Genomic DNA, 19,580 nt, shown 5'->3' with positions numbered 1-19,580 from the left:
TTCGTGGGAGCTTGACCCTCCCCCTTTCCAGTCCCGCTCCCGCTGCATTCTGGGTTTTTCTCCGACTGTCCTAGATGAATGCTGTCTCTGACTAGCCCAACCCTCGGGATTCCTTTCTACCTTCCTCCAGGTGGGGGGTGGGGGTGACCTCTCCTGCCTGGACGCTCTGGGGTGGAGATGATGGCGAAGGCCCTTCTTGAGCCACAGGTGCTTATGTAGAGCGGGCCAGATGGGGTCTACCTGCCCTGTACCTTTCCAGGGAAGAAAAATGAGAGGAAAGCAGGTTGAAGGAAGCTTCCTACAGCCCTTGTCCTTCCTGCATGCATTGAGTGTGCGCCTGTGTGCGCTAGGTATCTGGACCGCTGGCACCAAGCTTCCAGTGGCTTCCCAGTGTCCTCAAGATGAAGTCGCAACTCTGTGGGGCCTACAAAGGCCAGATAACCTGGCCCGTGCCCACCTTTGCAGCCTGGCCTCTCTCTCTTCATGGTCCCACCCCCCGCTCCCTTCCCTGCTCCTCCATTTCAGCATCTCTAATCTGTGTACGTGGCCTTTTACATCTACGTACATTCTACACGTGATATTGGTACGGATGCGTGTAGTTTTAATTTACACAGGAGGTATTCTGTTCTAAGTCTCGTTAAGTTTCCCCCAGCCTTATCCCTGCGCTCCCACCCACACTCTCGATAATCACTCCAGCCCAGGTTGTCAGTGATCAGTTTTTGGTCTGTGTCCTCCTCATCCTGATTCAGACTTCCAAAGATGCTCCTCTCCAGCCTGCCCTTTACCTTGCACTCAGTTGTGTTTTACTTGTGGGTTTCCTTGTGTTTTCTAGGAGTCGTGGGAGGGCAGGGGCTGTGTCTCACTCTCCTCGGTGCTCGGTAAGAACCAGCTGAATAAATTAAGTTTACCTAGGAAACGTGCACTTGGCGCTCTAGGGGAGTGCTGGGCTGGAAGTGGAGACAGAAGGGTCATCAGCATACAGCGGTGTAAGGAAGCTATGGGTGTGGCTGAGACAGCTCAGGAGGGAGTTTAAAGGCTACAGAGCTGGGTGTCAGTTGTTAGAGGTGACTCAGCCCTTAGGGTATGATGGCAGGTGGCCACCCACCCACCACCACCCCCTCAGACAGTCAGCCCTGTCCTCCCTGTGGCTGCTGGTTGCAGACCTTTTTGGTTCCAAAGAATCCTTTTTTCCACTGCCGCCTCCTTCCTGCCTCTAATCCCTTCCCTTGGTCAGGTCCCCAGGAGAAAAGGGGGTTTCTATGATGACCTACAGTGGAGTGGAGTTCCAGTTCTCCTCTCTCTCTCTCTCTCTCTCTCTCTCTCTCTCTCTCTTTCTCTCCCTCTCTCGCTTAACTTCAGTCTTCCAACTTGTAAAATGGAGGCATTGGGCCAGAGAACTGCACCAGCTTCAACATTCCTTGAGTTAATTTTCTAGAAGATGCGGCCTGCTGATCAACTGGGCAGGATTGAACACTGGAGTTAATAGGGGGTCTCTCAGGCTGCCCAGGTCTGCATCCTGCTGGGCTGTGTATTGGGGAAACCAGATGAGACAGAGGCCAGGGCAGGGAGTTGGCAAGGGCTGGAGTGGAGACTTAGAGCAGGGGACCCAGTGGGTAATGGGGCTTGGTGTTGGGGGGGGGGGGGGGCAGGAAAGGAAGAGAATAAGAGAAAATATAGGAAAACAAAAATAATCCAATAAGTGATGTGTTTTCTCCAGCAAAGTGTCTCCCTGTCCTGGGATGGGCTCTCCAGATGTTCCCCAGATGTTGTTGGTGATGGGAAACATCTCCCTCTGGGATCCCAACTAAGCTCTTCCTGTTCACGGGGAAGTGCAGGGTCTGTTCCAAGGCAAGGAGGGTGGGGTCTGGAGCAAATCGTCTGTGACTGTGGCACATACATAGGCAGAAACACACCCACACATCCTCGGGGAATTTCTGAATACTTAACAATTGAGTCCAAAAATTTTCTCAAACATTCAGCATCCCTGGACCACCCATTTTAGGTAAATAAAAAAAAAAATGTTACTAGTTTTAAATACATATTTTTCAAAGTTATAAAGGAATGGCCCCATCAGAAAAATTAAAAAAAGAATAATGCCAAGATCTGTCATGAATGAGGCAGACCTATCATGCATTTGGGGTGGGAGGGTGAATTTATGCAATCACTTTGGAAAATCGTGTGGCAGGAACATCGGCTGAGCATAGGTAAGGTCTACAATCCTCCAACTCCACTTCTCAGTGTATACCCAGGAGGGAAACAAAGTGCTTATGTCCACCAAAAGACGCTTACAAAAATTGTATAGCAACTTTATCCCCAACAACCTAGAACTGGAAACAAACCCAGATGTCCAATGGATGAATGGAAACAAACTGTGATTTATCTTGCAATGGAATGTTACACAGCAATGAAAAAGAACAACCACTCGCCCCATGAGATGACAGGGTGAGTCTTTCACATATTGTATTGACTGAAAGAAGCCAAGCACAAAAGAGCAAAAAACTATAATTCCATTTATTTCTATGACGTTTAAGCAGTAGAACTAAACAGGGATAGAGAACATTACCTTAGAGGGTATTGATGGGGAAGGGCCATAAGGGAGGCTTCTGCGCGGGCGCCTGGGTGGCTCAGTCGGTTGGTTAAGTGTCGACTTTGGCTCAGGTCATGATCTCACAGTTCATGGGTTCAAGCCCCACGTCGGGCTCCATGCTGACAGTGCAGAGCCTGCTTGGGATTCTGTCTCTCCGTGTCTCTCGCTCTCTGCCCCTCCCCCACTTGCACTCACTCTCTCTCTCTCTCTCTCTCTCTCTCTTTAAAATAAATAAACTTTGAAAAAAAAGAGAGAGGCATCTAGGATGCTGGAGACGTTCTGTATCCTGATCTGGGCCCTGGTTGGACAGGTACATACATATGTAAAAACTCAACTTCTTCAGATTTGTTCACTTCACTGTTTTATCTTGATAAAAGCAGGGTGTGGGGTGCAACGATTGTGAAAAAGATGCCCTTGTTCTCAGCCTTCCACCAGGAAGTCAGTCTGCCTCCTGACCAGTGAGGGATACCTGGGGCTCCCAGGTCAGGTTCAGCTGTTTAGATTTCTTAGACGGGTAAGAATTTTCCTCTACCTTGATTCTCAGGTGCAAGGAGCTTCGTGTCGTTTGGCTTCTAAGAGTTTTATAGTATTCGGTCTTGTGTTTAGGGCTTCGATCCGCTTAGAGTTAGTTTTTCTATGTGGTGTGAGGTCCGAGTCTAACGTCACCCTTTTGCATGTGAATATCCAGTTTTCCCAGCACCATATTTTGAAAAGATGTTATTTTTCAAAATCAAATCAAAGCAGCTGAGTCCCCAGGAGCACTTTCTACCTCCCTCCCTCGGCTGGGATACCCTCCAGTGTGCCACCCCAGCGTCACCACCTCCAAGGCTTGTGTGAGGAATGGGGGTGCCTTTCCCTGTCCAGGGCGGCCTGGCTCTCTGATTCGCAATCCTTGTTGTCTGCTCACAGCTAACATGCTCCTTACCCTATGGATTTATGGAGAATAGGTGAGTTGGGGCAGGGTATGGGAGAAGTCTTTGTGAGGCAGGGAACAAGGACTAAAGTCCTATCTGCTTAGGTGGCTCAAACGTCCCTCTCTGGGCAGCTCACTCCATCACTTCCTCCTCTACGCAGTCCTGGGTTGGGGAGTCCTGTTCTTCTCCACCTTGCTTCATCCTCCTTCCCTCAAAGGAACTCACCCCCCCCCCCAGGTCCCCATCCCTCTACCCACCCGAGTCCCCACAACAAGCTAAAGGCGTGGTGGCCCCCAGACCGGCAGCATCAGCATCACCCAAAACTTGTTAGAAATGCAGATTCTTGGGTTCTCCCCAGACCCGCTAGGTCAGGAACTATAGCGGTGGGGCCCAGCAACCTGTCTCCCACAAGCCCTCCAGTGGATTCTGATGCACAAAGTGGATTTGGGACCCACTGTGCTAAGGCCTTGGGAAGCAAACCCAGGAAAGGTTTGCAAGTAAGGTCTTGAGCACTTGTTTGTCCGAACTGGAAGGTTTCTGAATGGAAATCTGCCGATTGAAAACCTGAGCAGTTGAGGGGCACCCGGGTGGCTCAGTCAGTTGGGTTGGTGGGATCGAGCCCTACGTAGGGCTCCACGCAAGAGCCCGCGTGGGATTCTCTCTCTCGCCCTCTCTCTGCCCCTCCCCTGCTCATGCTCTCTCTCTCCTCAAAATAAATAAATAAATATGAAAGACATTTTGAAAAAAAAAAAATCTGAGCGGCTGAATTCTGGGGCAAAGGATTTTGACAGATGTTACCAAATCACCCTCCCCCAAAGTTGCCCCAATTTCGCTCCCAAGGGTATCCGAGTGAGCGTGTTTCCCAACACTCTCTCTGGCACTGGGCGTAATCAAACTTAGTGATCTCTGCCAGTGTGATAGGGAAAACAAAGAAGATGCCTTACTGTTTTAATTAGCATTTCTCTAGTTATGAGTGAAGTTGGGACTTTTATAAGCCACTTGTGTTTCTCTCCAAACTGCTGGTTTATATTCATCACGTATTTCGTATACGGTTAAGTCTTTGAGGATTAAGGGGATGAGCCCTTTTGCCTGTCACTCATGATGTACTCAGTCCTGCTTTGTTTTCTACCTTGGATTATAGTATGTTTTACCATAGAGAAGTGTAACATTTTTATAAAGTCAAATTTCTTAAGTACTTACATTAGGGATCCTATTGCGTTTCCTGTCCTAATATTATAAATTCACCTGTTCTTTCCTCTAGAGTTTTATGGTCCAGCTTAAAGATATAAATCCTTTATCCATTTGGAATTTATCTATTTATTTTTAAAAATGTTTTAACGTTTATTTATTTTTGAGAGACAGAGACAGTGTGAGAGCCTGGAAGGGGCAGAGAGAGAGGGAGACACAGAATCCGAAGCAGGCTCCAGGCTCCGAGCTGTCAGCACAGACCCCGACGGGGGGCTTGAACTCACCAACGGTGAGATCACTACCTGAGTCAAAGTCTGACGCTTAACGGACTGAGCCACCCAGGTGCCCCTGTGATTTTCAATCATGCCGTTTATACGTAATTTTACTGGTCAGTTATGGTTTTGTTTGTTTTAAGCAAGGATAGATGTGGAATATCTGTCAAATGTCTTTTTGGCATCTATTGAATTATTATATAGTTCTCCTGTGATCTATTAATATGGTCTATTTTATTACAGATTCCCTAATATTATTGAACTATTTGCATTACTAGGATCAACTTACTTGGATATGATGAATGATTCATATGAGATATAGCTGATTTGTATTTGCAAGGATTTTAAGGGTTTTTTGCCTCTCAAATTCAATCATGTTTAATTACTATTCAGATTCTCCACATTCCTTCTCACCATTTGTTTTCTTGATAGGTCATGAGCTGATGGGGTCGATTAAAATGTCTTCTTGTGCTTCATTCAGTTTATACCTGCATTATCTGTGTATTGTTAGTCTTAACTGTCATGTCTCATTCTTGATTTTGACGCTATGCTATTCAGTACATGGGGAATTCTAAAAACTAGACTCTTAATGTTGGATACTGCTCTCTCTCCTTTTGTCTCATTTAACGTTTTCATTTTTATTTTTTTTTTAATTTTTTTTTCAACGTTTATTTATTTTTCGGACAAAGAGAGACAGAGCATGAACGGGGGAGGGGCAGAGAGAGAGGGAGACACAGAATCGGAAACAAGCTCCAGGCTCTGAGCCATCAGCCCAGAGCCCGACGTGGGGCTCGAACTCACGGACCGCGAGATCATGACCTGGCTGAAGTCGGACGCTCAACCGACTGCGCCACCCAGGCGCCCCTAACGTTTTCATTTTTAATTTAACCCTGACTGATGGTCATTGAAGCCTCAGCTCAGTATTTTCCTGTATAACTTAATTTATATTACATTTTTAAGTTTTCTAAGTTACTTTGGTACAGACGCCTCTCTTCTATACAACATACATTGGGAGATTGTTCTATGATTCGATGTGAGAATCTTTTTCCTATTATAAGGATGAGTTTATCCTATTTACATCTGTTGATGTAACTGACATATTAGTCTTGATTCTATCATCTTATCGCTGCTATGTTTTCTACTTTAATGCTTCCTCTGTTTTTTGTTTTACTATGTGTGCTTTTTTGTTTTCTTTGATATGCATGTGTGTGCGCCCATGTGTTTGTATTTTTGTCTGATGATTTGAAAGTTTATAGTCTGTTTCTAATTTGTCTAGTGGTTGCCTTTCTATTGATTTATTTCTCTGCCAAGAGAAGGAAAATCTTCAAATGTAGGGAAAGGGTCATATTCTCAAAGGCTGAGCCTTGGCACCACAGTCCTGTCTTCAAATTCTTGATATCTTATCCTCAACATGAAAAATGGTTGTAATCTCGCCCTGAAGCCAAAGGTTCAGGGTAATCAAGATACTGAACAGGCGGCTGAGTCGCTGTGTGAGCTAGCCACGGACAGCCAGGAACCGCCCGTGCCACAAAGCGATGCTGTATGTCCCCTCCTATTTCAGAACCTCAAGTGGCTATCTTTCCCCAACAAGCCGGCACACTTTGTCCGACGCTGTCTTTTACTTGCCGCCCATTTGTCTGCGCAGTATTTTAAGAGACACAGTCAGAGAGGCCATGAATTGAGTGCCTGGACTCTTCCGGCTACTTGTTTTCACACATACCGAGGTCAGGAGCCAGCCTGTTGCCCGACAGCTGGCCTTTGTGAATGCGGTGGTCTGTGGCCGGTGATCTGATGCAAGTTGTGTGCGTGTGTGCGTGCGCGCGTGTGCGTGTGTTTTCTTTCAAATCTGTGGATTGATGCCGGTAGATCAGCCGGCCTAGCGACAGATAAAGGCACGCTTGGAGTAGGATGATTTTAGGAAAGCTTGTTTACAAGGACTGTTTACCAACAGGTAGGTGTAGGAGCACCTCAGGGGATGTTGCAATCAGGTGGGAGCAGCTGTTACCACCCAGGAGCCCGAAGGGAAAGGGGGTTGGTCACCAGGAAGGAGAGAACTGAGTAGAGAGAACTGGCCCACCCCCACGCTAAGAGCACATCTAAGGCCCGGAGACTCACAGGCAGGCAGGGAACCCGGGGACCCAATGCCTTGATCTCATTCTCTAGCCTCTCCTTTTCCTGCTGGGGAAGCTGAGCCCACCTGGAAACCAGAAGCGCATTCAGCTCACCTGGCGAAGGGATTTTGTGGTAAATCGCGCAAAAAGTCATCAGGTACACGTTTCCCTCACGTGTTTTCTGAAACTCTGTGGAGAGCTCACACCTCAGTGGTACACCCACCGGAAATGCCTTCCATGGCCAGGACTAGAGAATCCAAGCCACAATGGCTTTGAACATAGAGGAGTTTACAAGAAGGCTGGAAGGAGGCAGTCACTGACGTTCAATAATGTCAGTGCTGATGTCTCTAGAATTCTCTCAGCCTTTACCTTGTGCTGGGTGCTTCATATGTGCAAGATGGCTGCCCCAGCATCAGGCATCATGACCATGGTTAAGTTGGGAAGGGGGGACGGCCCCTGGGAGGCTAAACCTGGCACTCTGGATTTCGACTCTGAATCTCGGCTCAGGTCATGATCTCATGAACCCAACCATGAGATTGAGCCCCACATCTGGCTCTGCACAGACAGCACAGAGCCTGCTTGGTATTCTCTTTCTGCCCCTCCCCTGCTCATTCTCTCTCTCTCTCTCTCTCAAAAATGAATAAATAAACATAAATAAAAAAGTTGGGAAGAGGGAGAAGAGGGATACCAGCACGTATGCCCATTTTATTAAAAAACAAAACAAAACAAAACAAAACAAAACAACACAACCTTGCAGCCCCCAGGGTGGCTCAGTCGGTTAAGCATCCTACTGTTGATTTTGGCTCAGGTCATGATCTCACGGTTCCTGAGACTGAGTCCTGAGTTGGGCTCTGTGTTAACAGCATGGAGCCTGCTTGGGATTCTTTCTCCTTCTCTCTATGCCCCTCCACCCTCAAAACAAACAAACAAACAAAACAAAACTTTCATAGATGTAGCCTCACCACACTTTCCATTATATTTCACTGGCCAGGACAGTGTTTCATGGTCCCCTATAGCAGCTGGGGAGACTGGGAAAGTGGGAAATGGGCTGCCCGTGAGTGAGTGAGACTACTTGTAATTAATTGCCGGAGATTGGAGACGTTGGTGCGTGGACCAAAGTCAGGAATCTGCTATCAAGAAAGTAGGGGTGGAATACATTCTGGATCAACAATGAACAAGCCTTACCACAAGTGGTTTCAGTCAACAATAAAGCCCATTGTCTGCTAGCACTCACTCAGGACAGAAATTGCTCTCTCACACTATGCGCTATTGATAATTTTATGTGACATCCGGAAGTGTTGTTTGATCAAGTAATTTTGCCAAGAGCTTGCTCTGCTTTTCCCCAGTAGCCTATGACTCCATTTGCAAGCCGTGGTTTGAATTGTGTTGGTTTTCACTGCAAATTACACAACTTTAACGGTGCTTCTCTGTTTTTTTTTTTTTAATTTTTTTTTTCAACGTTTATTTATTTTTGGGGACAGAGAGACAGAGCATGAACGGGGGAGGGGCAGAGAGAGAGAGGGAGACACAGAATCGGAAACAGGCTCCAGGCTCTGAGCCATCAGCCCAGAGCCCGACGTGGGGCTCAAACTCACGGACCGCGAGATCGTGACCTGAGCTGAAGTCAGACGCTTCACCGACTGCGCCACCCAGGCGCCCCGCTTCTCTGGTTTTGATCTTTTCTCTGTCCTCGGTGACAAAATGCATAATTATCACGCACACATGATTATTCTACCCATATTCTGGAAAGGCTTGATTGGTTTTCTAACTAGCTTACAGGGCCTGATGTGAAGATGATGCAAAAGTCTCAGTGGGCCTCAGGCCAGTATTTGACAAAGTTTCATAATAGACGATGCCTCCGGGACCGGAGGAAATGCATTATCAGCTAACAAAATTCTATTTTCAGATCTCCATTCCCACGTCGGTCTTTCTGATTCACTCTTTTTTTTTTTTTTCTACTTGTGTAAAATCATCTGCTTCTACACACTCACCTACCCTGGTATATATGCTCACATTTTATATTGTAGCATGTTTGAAACCATTTTCAGTACCACAACTTTGCTTTAATGAACCTCTTTTGAACTATGGATCCGTTTTTATGACTGGGGGCCACACCGCCCCACGACAGTGACAATAAAATGGAAATAGGGGAGATGGAAACAATAACACGAGAGCAGCTGAAAATATCTTAGCAAGTTGAACTACAGTTAATGGCCCCCTCTCTCTGCCACACACGAGCTGAGCTGAACTGGCCAACTAAGCTCTGGAGGCACAAGTGTACCTACAAAACCATGATCATGATCACAAGGTAATGGATTTCTATGGAAATCGTTATGTGCCTTATGAAATGTACATAAACGGAATTGCTTCTGTGTCTGGCAGATCCTGCCATGCCCCGCTTGTGTCCTGATGCTCAACCTGGGGCGTTTCTCCGGCCGCAGGACCACGCTCAGCTGGCACACAGGGCAGGCTGGTGGTGCCAGGGAGCCAGTGCCCCAGACGCAGCCCTTAAGCAGAGCGGGCCACGGTGAGGCTCTCTGGGGCGTGTTTTTGCACACAACATCCCAGAGGCCCCAGGGGGACTGAGCCACACTTGCCCGCCGGGGCAAACACTCATCAACACACCCCGTGTCGGTTTCCTTCCCCCACCCCACCTCCCCTTCTCTCCACCTCTCCACTAGGATCACTGGGATCATTCCCAAGTGAAAAACTTCTACTCAAATCTTTGTCTCAGGGCCTGCTTCTGGGGGAAATGGGCCCAAGGCAGTTTTTTTTTTTTTTTCCTCTGAAATATCATCCCTGCTGGCTATGAGATTCATGAACCCCACTTCAGGAAAGTCTTCTCCAGACGATTCTGCTGCTTTTACAAGGGACTGAGCTGGGGCACCTGATGAGCCTCGGGTCGGTCATTCTATGGTCACAGGCAGCCCAATTCCCTGTGTTGGAGGCAGTCCCAGTAAGAGGCCCCGATGTCCTTAGGGGTTGTCTTGGAAGGTCTGACCAGAACTCCTGACCCAGATGTGGCACACAGGGACCTGGAGGGATAAGGGAAAGGGCAGCTGAGGGGCTGGGGCTGGCCGGTCTGCACCTCCACGTCCCCTCCCAGCTTGTTGTCTGCCCCCACCGTTGAAATGGAGGTTCGTCTGAGTCTCTCTTTCCTGGGTCTTTCCTGAAAAAGTCCTCCCCAAATATCACACACACACACACACACACACACACACACTTACTTCTCTCTGGGATCCCAGCTTTGTGGATTTCAAAGACACTATGAGATGGGATTCATGTCCCTAGCACAAGGGAAGAGATTTCTCTCGGCTTTTTTTTTTTTTTTTCCTTAGAGAGGCTTGCAACCTTGTCAACCATTTCCAGAAGAAGAAATTGGATTCTAGCCCAACGTTATAAATAATATGATCATCTATTCCAAATGCCCAACCCAGACAGTGATTTGCCAACCCATCTTCAGAGCAGGCTTGTAAGGGAGTTTGTTTAGGCCATGAACTTACCCTCATGGTCACCCACAGCCCCCAGGATGAGTAGAGGCTGTTGGGGTCGTGGTCCTGGCCTCCTGGCTGTGCCCTGCCCAGTCCCTCACCTCGTTTTCTATGGGACCAACAGGGTGTCATCCAGTGAAGTACAAATGTCCAGGGCCAGCACCTGTAAGAAGAAATTCACTTCTAGAACATTTACTGACCTCTGCAGCAAACAGGGCCCTAGGTTCACTTGGGGAGCAGTGAGGGAGAGGGATCTTAATGAATCCAAAGGATCCCTGTCCTCCTGCAGAGAGCTCATAGGCTAAGAAGTGGGATAATTCACTTACAAGAAACTAGAGTATCCTAAGGGCCACAATAATAACAGTCGCGATGGTTTAAAAACATGCCCATAAATTCTTTCACGCTCTTCTTATCAAAAGGAGGAATCTCATTCCTCTCCCCTTAAATATGGGCCAGCCTTAGTGACTTGCTTCTCATGAATACAATGTGGAAGAAGTGATACTGGGTGATTTCCAAGGTTAAGTTAGAAAAAGTGATAGGGCTGCTCCCTGGCTGTTTCCTGGGACATTCACCCTCGAAACCCAGCCACCGTCTGGTCCGTGAGGAAGCCTGGATTACGTGGAGAAGTCATTGGTGGGTGTTCTGATCAAGAGTCACAGCTAAGGGCCCTGGCAGCCGGCTTACATGGCAGGTGTCTGAGTGAACATGGCTTCCGATGATCCCAGCCTTTACGCTTCTCCAGTTAGGGGTGATCTTTACTAAGTTCTGGCCATATTACAGATTCATGAGCAAAATAAATGTGTATGAAGCCGCTACATGTTGCGGGTGGTTTGTTATGCAGCAATAGAACACTGGAACTATACTAAAGCGTACTGCGTATTTTACTAGAAGCCAAATATTGCGCTAAACGCGTTACAGAATTATAATCGCATTTAATCCTCCAGACGATTCCTTAGGTAGATACCGTGGGATCTCCACACTGTGGCAAACTGAAGCTCAGAGTGATTATGTGACTTGTCTGAGTCATAGAGCTGGTAAGTGGCAGAGACGAGACCGGAGGCAGTAGTGTGCTGGTTAATGTTTGACAATCAGTTGGGGGTGGGGAGGAACCATGATTTGCAGTGTTTGCCAACGTTCATGGTGTAAATTCTCCCACCACGGCTGATTTCAAGCTACTGGCACTGCGCACGAAGCTGGGAAGAGATGGGCACACGCCGGGCAGCAACCTTGACTGGAGGCTGCCGACACCGGGAACCATGTTCTGAGATAACAGAGATTGTAGTGAGCGATGGGCAGGGGAGTCTTCTTGTAGGTAGAGCTGTGGAAAAGTCCATTTGGGCAGTCATGCATGCTGTTTACCAAACTATGTGCCAGGCACTATTCTAGTCACCCCTCCCATAGACACCCCCCCAAGTGCTAGGAGAAGCTTCCTGAAGTTGGCCTGAGGCTCTTCAGGGCTGGTTCCACTGGGACCCTTAACTGGGTCCCTGTCCTCAGGATCTGTGATGGGATTCAGAATCAGTGCCCAATCCTGAAGTAATATCCACTCGGAGCTGATTCTGAACTGGGGCTGGGGGGGGGGGGGGCGGCAGGGGATGCTTCTAATCCCAAGGATTCTGTGCTGTGCCGGGAAGAACTACCTTCTCCAAGCCCAGCTTCAGCAGAGAGAGAATGATGAGGCATCACTCAGTTCCAAGATGACAACATCCAAGCTCGTGTGGTTCCTTCCAAGGCAGGGGATTTATTTATTTATTCGTTTTTTTTTAACATACAAGATTGAAAATACTTAAAGCATGACATGTACAATTATTAAAAAGACACTAGAACGGGAAGGATTAAGTTCTCCTGAAGTCTTGGATTGTGCAGAGCGGGGTTAGGGCAAGTAACTGAGGGGACGACAGCACAAACAGAACACAGTTCAAACACATTTCCGAGGTCACTGCTCCCAAAGGTGGTGGCTGGACTGACAGGGAGGGGATCCTTCCAATAACACCCTCCCAGACACCAGGTCAGTTCTCTTCAAATCCCAAGGCTACCCCAAGACTATCTTCCAGTTTATTGGAAAACTGTGGATCTGCTCTTTCTGTAAAATTATCTCTCTCCTGCCATGAGGGATTCTTTAAAAACATAAAATAAAATTGTATTTTCTTCCCTTTGGTAGAAGCCATACATGTACTTTGTTAAAAATACCCAAAATGGAAGAAAATAAAAAGCTGGGCCTCAGTGTCTCTTGCCTACCTTGGGTCTCTACTAGAGGCACTATTAACAGGGCTTTTTCTTTTTGTCTTTTTCTAGAAGCAGTCCGTGTACATTATTCACACACACACACACACACACACACACCCTCATTCTTCTTGACCCATGGGGAGCATGTCCCAGCTCCTGGACTCTCTCCCTTCCTCTTTCTGGTGACACACTGGTGTCACTTGGCCGGGAGCATGGCCTTCTTGGTTCCCCTGTCTCAATCAATGTAGCTTTGGAGGGTCCTTTCCTGTTCTATTTTCTCTCTCAATCTCCACATATCAGAAGGTTCAGGGGCAGCAACCTTTGTCCCTAAGCAGCCCCTTCTCCAGCCATGGCCTTGCCCAGCGGTGCTCACCACGGACCCCAGGGCCGGGTTCTGTGCTTCCCATTTGCTGCCCCAGACCCTCTCTCCACCCTTCTCCTCCCAGCTCTGCGCCCGGGGAATGAACTGTCTGGCTTTCCGTGGGGTTTGACCACTGGCCAACGCAGACACGAGCTCAGAGGGAGGAGAGTGAGGTCAGGATGTATGTTTTCCGTGTAGCGTTGCCAGGGACTACCTACGCTCCTCCGCCGAAGTTCTCCACTCCTGGCAGGGTGCAGCCTCCAAACGAGTATCCCCAAAATAAATCCCCTTCCTTGGAGGAAATCACATACGCCTGGATACTGTCCCCTCCATTGAACTCTGTCTCCAGGTACCGGCAACCCTCCCCATTTCTCCCTCATACCTACGGATGGTCAAGTCCCCATTGTACCCGTCCAGGGGTCGTACTTTGTCCCGGCGGCTTCCCCTCACTCTGCTACCCTCCTGTAAAGGGCCCTTTTGTTAAACCCTCCTCAGATCTCTCCCTCCAAGGGCTCCAGCTGTTTCCCTCTGGAAACATCTCTGCTACAGATTCCAAGTAACTTCTGGGAGTTCTATCATCCCTGAACTCCTGACCCACACGAGCAGCTCAGGCTATTTATTGATCCCTCCCCGGGCTCACCGAAAGCCTGGCTCCTCCCAGGCTCCCCCGCCCTGCCAAATGGGAACTTCAAGCTTGTAGGTTGCGGGTACGCCTGACTCTCCCAGGCGCGTCTGGTCTCTCAGCAAGCCGTGCAGCCAAAGCCGCCTTCAGAAGTTATCTCTGCCTGCAAGTCCTCAGGACAAGTCAGTCCCTGCGTGTGCCATTCTTACGTTAAAGGTTGCTCCCTTTAAAATTCTGCTCATTGGAGACCCATTTGACAATACATTTCATATGTTGAAAAAAAACAAAAATTAAAAAATAAATAAAGTTCGGCTCATCTAGTCGAGTTGCTCCCCAACCTGGAAGGCCCAGCCGGTGCCCGTGCGCCCCGCCCCCCACCTACACCCCACCCCCCCACCCCCCGCCCCCTCCTCCAACAGCGGGTATCGCTCCTGTTCCCCCACCCGCTCTGATCTCAGGCAGGATCAGCCTTTCTGCTCTTGCTTGCCACCCCGGGATACTGCTGTCTAGCCGGCATTCCTACGCCCGTGGGAGCAGCGAAGCACTCTTTCCCGGGGCACCTCCCCGGGGGTCGGCTGCAGGCCGGCGTGGGACCCGCCGAGCCAGGCGCCCCGCCCACGGCGCCCCGGCTCCGCTCGCTCCCGGGTTTTCTGCGCTTCCTTCCCGCCCCAGCCCCCAAGCTTCTGATTCCTGGAACCGGGCTCGGTGACCTCACGCCGGTGACTTCACATCCGGGACCTTCTGGGAATTCTCCGCAGCACTTTTTCGTACGAAATCTAACGGGGGAGGCGCGAGGGCGGGAGGAAGGGGGCGCGACGGAAGGAGGAGCGCCGAGCTTTGGGGGAAGAAGAGAGGGAACCGCGGAGGCAGCTTCCTTCTTCCGATCAGGGACGGGCGGGGCTGGCAGGGGCGTGTGGCCGAGTCCCCGCCCCCGTCCCCGCGGCCGGCAGGCCGGCAGCCCGGCACCCGCGCGCGCCCTCCCCCGGACGCGGACCCCAGCCCCGATCGCCACTCCCGGGGGCTCCCAGTCTGAGCCTCTGAGTCAGGTCCGCTACAGGCGGGGAGCAGGTACCAAGGAGGGGAGGATGGGGGTGGGGTGGCGATTGACTTGCAGGTGCCAACGGAAGACAGATGCACTAAACCAAAAGGCTACACTCGGGTTTTCCAAACTACAAAACTGCATAAGGTTGAGAGGTCAAAGAGGGACACTCTTGATGGCTTTTCCTTCCTTGAAGAGGTGGCCTCAGAGCTGAGTCCTCCTCCATAAAATAAGTATTTAAAAATAGATTTTACAACCGTGGTGGCATAAAGACGAATCCGGTGATGTTAAGTATTGAGATCATTTCTTCCACTTAAAAATTCCTTTTTACCCTGGGGCGCCTCGGTGGCTCAGTCGGTTAAGCATCCGACTTGGGCTCAGGTCATATGTCACCGTTTGTGGGTTCCAGCCAACCGCCACCACCCCCCCCCCCCCCCATCGGGCTCTGTGCTGGCAGCTCAGAGCCTGGAGCCTGCTAAGGATTCTGTGTCTCCCTCTCTCTGCCCCTAACCCACTCGCAGTCTGTCTCTCTCAAAAATAAGAACATTAGAACATTAGAAAATAAAATAAAAATAAACAAAAGAGAACAAAAAAAAAACGGTCCTTTGTTTCCCATCTGATTTTAGAAGTGAAAACATTTTCACGGGTCCCTAAAAGTTATTGTGGGCCCAGACCCCCTGCCTGCTGTGTCCACTGGGTAAGCTGCCTCTGGCCAAACCAGGGCTGTGTGACACAGCCTGGATGGAATATCAGTGGGGGAGTGGATGGAGAAAGGGTATAAACGCAGGTAGCAGCTGTACACGAAGAGCCTTGAACGACCTTAAGGAATGTGAATTTCATGGGAGATCTGGTGAGGAGTCCGCTCCTCCGCGGACGGCTGATCAGCCCTGATCAGGACGGCAGGGCTGGACTCGAGGACTCGGGTTTGGAGGTGGCAGTGGAGTTGGGTAGGACACCGGGCTGGCTATTCCCGCAGTAGGACATCCAAGTCTTAGCCACAGTGGAGATGGCGGGGCGGGAGAAGAGAGATTCGGGAAGCCAGCAGATTGCTGTTTGGGGGTGGGGCAGGGAGCAGCCTGGGCTGATTCTCATGTAAAAGAAGAAACAAAGAGGAGAAACCGTTCGTGCCTCTGGACTGCAGGAAGATCAGAAGGAAAGTCCTTCACCAATAACAAAGCAGGGAAAATGTGCACACCATCAGAGGCTGGTGGGTGGCTTCAGTGTCACCTCTGGCCCAGATCTCTGCAGTCGCTCCTAGGAGGTGTTCCAGCCCCCTCTCTGTTGCCCCAGGCACCTCTCCAGAGCTCTAGTTCCACTGGGTCAGTTTCCTGCTCCCTGTGGCCCGGAGGACAAACTGCAGTCCTCACCTGGGCATTTCCAGAGTTTACAGTGAGAAAAATCAGATTGAGGTTTCAACACCTTCTCCAGGAGAACATTTCTAGAACTTCATGCGGCTTCCTCAATCTCCAATAACACCCCCCCCCCCCACCACACACACAAAGAAACAAACAACTGTACTTGACTCCCATCTTCCAGTGCAAACTGTTGTGGGCTTCCTCCACAGCAGACCAGGCCAAAATGAAGGACTGGGTCAGGAAATACACTTTCAGGAAGAGGATCTGGGCTCCAGTGACTCCTTGAAAGATAAACCTTCATTTATTCACTCTGGAACATGGATCGGGGAGCTACGAAGTGCTTTTTTTTTTTTTTTTGTACAATTCTGGCAGGCACAGGGGTTGCAACAATAAATGAGAAGTGGTTTGTCATGGAGATGATATTCCAGTGGGGGAAAACTCCATGTGGAAATAGCACCTTCCAAAAATGGCCACAAGTTCTTCTAGAACTTTGCCTCTTCCTCATTAAAAGGCGGTATCTAATACCCCTTGCATTCAGTCTAAGTAGACTTGTGACTCATTTGTAACCAAAAAACGTAGCAGAGTTGATTTCGTGTGATTTGCAAAGCTGGGTCACACAAGGTGATGCAGCTTCTGCCTTGTTAAGTTGGGAAGCATGCCTCTGGAGCCTTGAGATGAAATGTAGAAAGTCCAATTACCCCGAGACTGCCATGCCAGGAGGAAGCCCAGGCCACATGGAGAGGCCACGCATATGTGTTCCGGCTGACATCCCAGCCGATGGCCAGCGTCAACGGCCAGACACGAGTGGATGAGTTTTCAGATGTTTCCAGGCACTCGCTATTAAATTACCCCAGCCTTCGAGTCTTCTCAACTGAGGCCCCATACGTCACGGTACAGACACAAGCCATCTGCACTGTGTTCTGTCCGATTCATGAGTATTACAAAATGGTTGTTTAAACCACTAAGGTTGAGGTGATTTGCTATGCAGAAATAGTATTGAGAACACTGACAGTAAGCAAATGCGTGAGCAAGATAATTTCCTATCGACAGGTCTTCATAAAATAGCATGATAACTTTTTGGAAGACCTCTTTAGATGGCGGGGCAGGGGCAATGGGCAGGAGAGGGATAGATCAAGAAGGCCTTTCTGGAGAAACATCTGAATGCGATCTGAGTGAGAAGGAGCCCAGCCACTAACGAGCTGAAAGAGACTTCAAGGCAGAGGGTGCAGCAAGTGCAAAGGCCCTGAGGCAGGAATCAGTTTTGTAAGGATTCTGTGAAGGTCCAGAAGGCCCATGTAACTAGGGAGCTGTGGGTAAAGAGGAGAGTGGGGGTAACGGAGTTGGGACAGGAAGACAGAGAGGCAGTCATTTTGGTCCTAAAGGCAGAGAAGACTTAGATTTAAGACTGAATGAGCTGGGAAGCCACTGGAGGCTATTTACAGGAAAGCGACTCTATCTGGTAAACTCTCAAGAGTTTTGGCTGCCGGGTGGATGACAGATTGTTAGGACAGACAGGGGGAAGCAAGGAAGACCACTTGGCAGACTACGGCAGTGGCTCGGGAAAGGGGGGGGGAATGAGGTGGCCCAAGGCAGGGTGCTGGCAGCGAAGGGCAGTGACGAGAAGGGAGGAGGCGCCCTGCCCCGCAGGTCGGCCCCGGGTGGGGCCGCGACTTGGGTGAGGACCGGAACCCGCACCCGCCAGGAATCCCGGAGGGAGGCTCCGAGCGAGGGCCGCCCGGGACGGCGCGTCCTGGCGTCCAGCGTCTGCCGCGAGGAGCCGGCCTCTGGCTGCGCGCCTGCCCGGCGTTTCCGGGCAACGGCGGCGGCCGCCTGAACGTCCCGAACCCGGCGGCCTGGGTGACGTCATCATCACCTTGGCGACGGCGGGTGGGAAGACGCCCCCCCCTCCCTCCGCCTGCCCCGCCCCGCTCCGGGGGCGGGCTCTGGGTTGCGCGCGTTCGGCCTCCGGTCCCGCCCCATCTCTAGCCCCGCCCACTCCGGCCAGGAGGAGAGGCGGAGCCTCGGGCTCCGCGGCGGGTGTGGCGGCAGGTGTGCAGGGCTCCGGGCGGGCGAGGCCTCGCCGAGAGGCCGCTACTCTCCTGGGTGTCCGCTGCCGCAGGCGTGCTCACCGCCCACCCGCCCGTCCCTTAGGCTGCCACCTCCAGTCTTTGGGCCCGGCTCCAAAGTCATTAAGGTTATCTCCGTAGAGACGCTTGCCCTTGACCACCCAAGCTAAAGTAACAACCATTCCTCTTCTCGTGGACTGACCTTGTTTTTATTTCCTTCACAATATCTGACATTATCTTCTTCTGATATTATCTCCTTCTAATATATTGTCTTCCCTCTTTAAGCCCAAGTTCCATGAAGTCAGGGAGAAATTCTGCCCTGTTCATCTCTATTCTCAGCATCCTGAATGGAACCTGGCACGAAGTAGGGGCTCAATAAATGTTAGCTGGGCGAATCACTGACTTCACTTCATCATTTCATCTTTGCATCACTTGTTTGACATCTACAGCGTGCCTTCTATGCACTTTTGATAAGCAGCAGTGATACTGAGATGAACAAGACAGACCTCCACCCGGAGCTGAGAAAGATACATTAAAACTAATAGTTCCCAATAACACTACAAATGGACATCTTTGAGTTCCAAGATGCTAGGCAGAGCTCCAAGCCCTGTACACATAATAATTTGCTTCATCTTCACAAGACGAGGTACCGTAATCACACCCACTTTTCAGATGAGAAAAATGAGAACGGTCCTGCCGTAAGCTGCTGTAATCAAGTGAGATTGCACAGAGGGCAGAGGAGAGGGACATGTGGCCAGGAACGCAGAGGGATGTAGCTTTTAGTCCCAAGTGGGTAGATCTGCTATCTTAATTGCTCCCACACACCACTGTCTTCCACGGGACTGGCTCTTTCCGGTTCAGAGCTCTGCTGCCCCAGGGGAACTCACCATATGAGAAGAGCAGGTAATACCGGAGCTGTGACGGGTGTAGAGGGCTGAATCCAGGGCTGGCGGGAGGCTAGGAGCCTACCTGCTCAACTGAAGCAACGTGTGGACAAGTTCCCACATAACCTTGTGGGGGGCAGGATGTAGGGGGAGGCAGGTGGATGGAGGGGCATCCAGGAAATTCAGGAGCTAAACTGATCCCCATCTCTGGATTTTTGTGTGTGCTCTTCCCTCTGCCTAGCGTGCACCTTCCCTGGATTTTCACATATGTGACTCTTTGTTATTTAGATCCCAGGTGAGTTTTTCCCCCTTAGAGAGGTTTACCTTGGCCACGTCCTCTAAGGCAATCACCTGTTATTGTCACATCACCATATTTTAAGACTCCTCCCCTAGAGTGGGAGAGTGGCCTAGTCAGGTGCATTGCCCTTACTCCTGATCGGGTTTTTCCTGTCTATTCATGGTCT

Source organism: Prionailurus bengalensis, chromosome C2, assembly GCF_016509475.1.
Source record: "Prionailurus bengalensis isolate Pbe53 chromosome C2, Fcat_Pben_1.1_paternal_pri, whole genome shotgun sequence".
NCBI classification, from domain to species: domain Eukaryota; kingdom Metazoa; phylum Chordata; class Mammalia; order Carnivora; family Felidae; genus Prionailurus; species Prionailurus bengalensis.
This window is presented reverse-complemented; position numbering follows the sequence as displayed.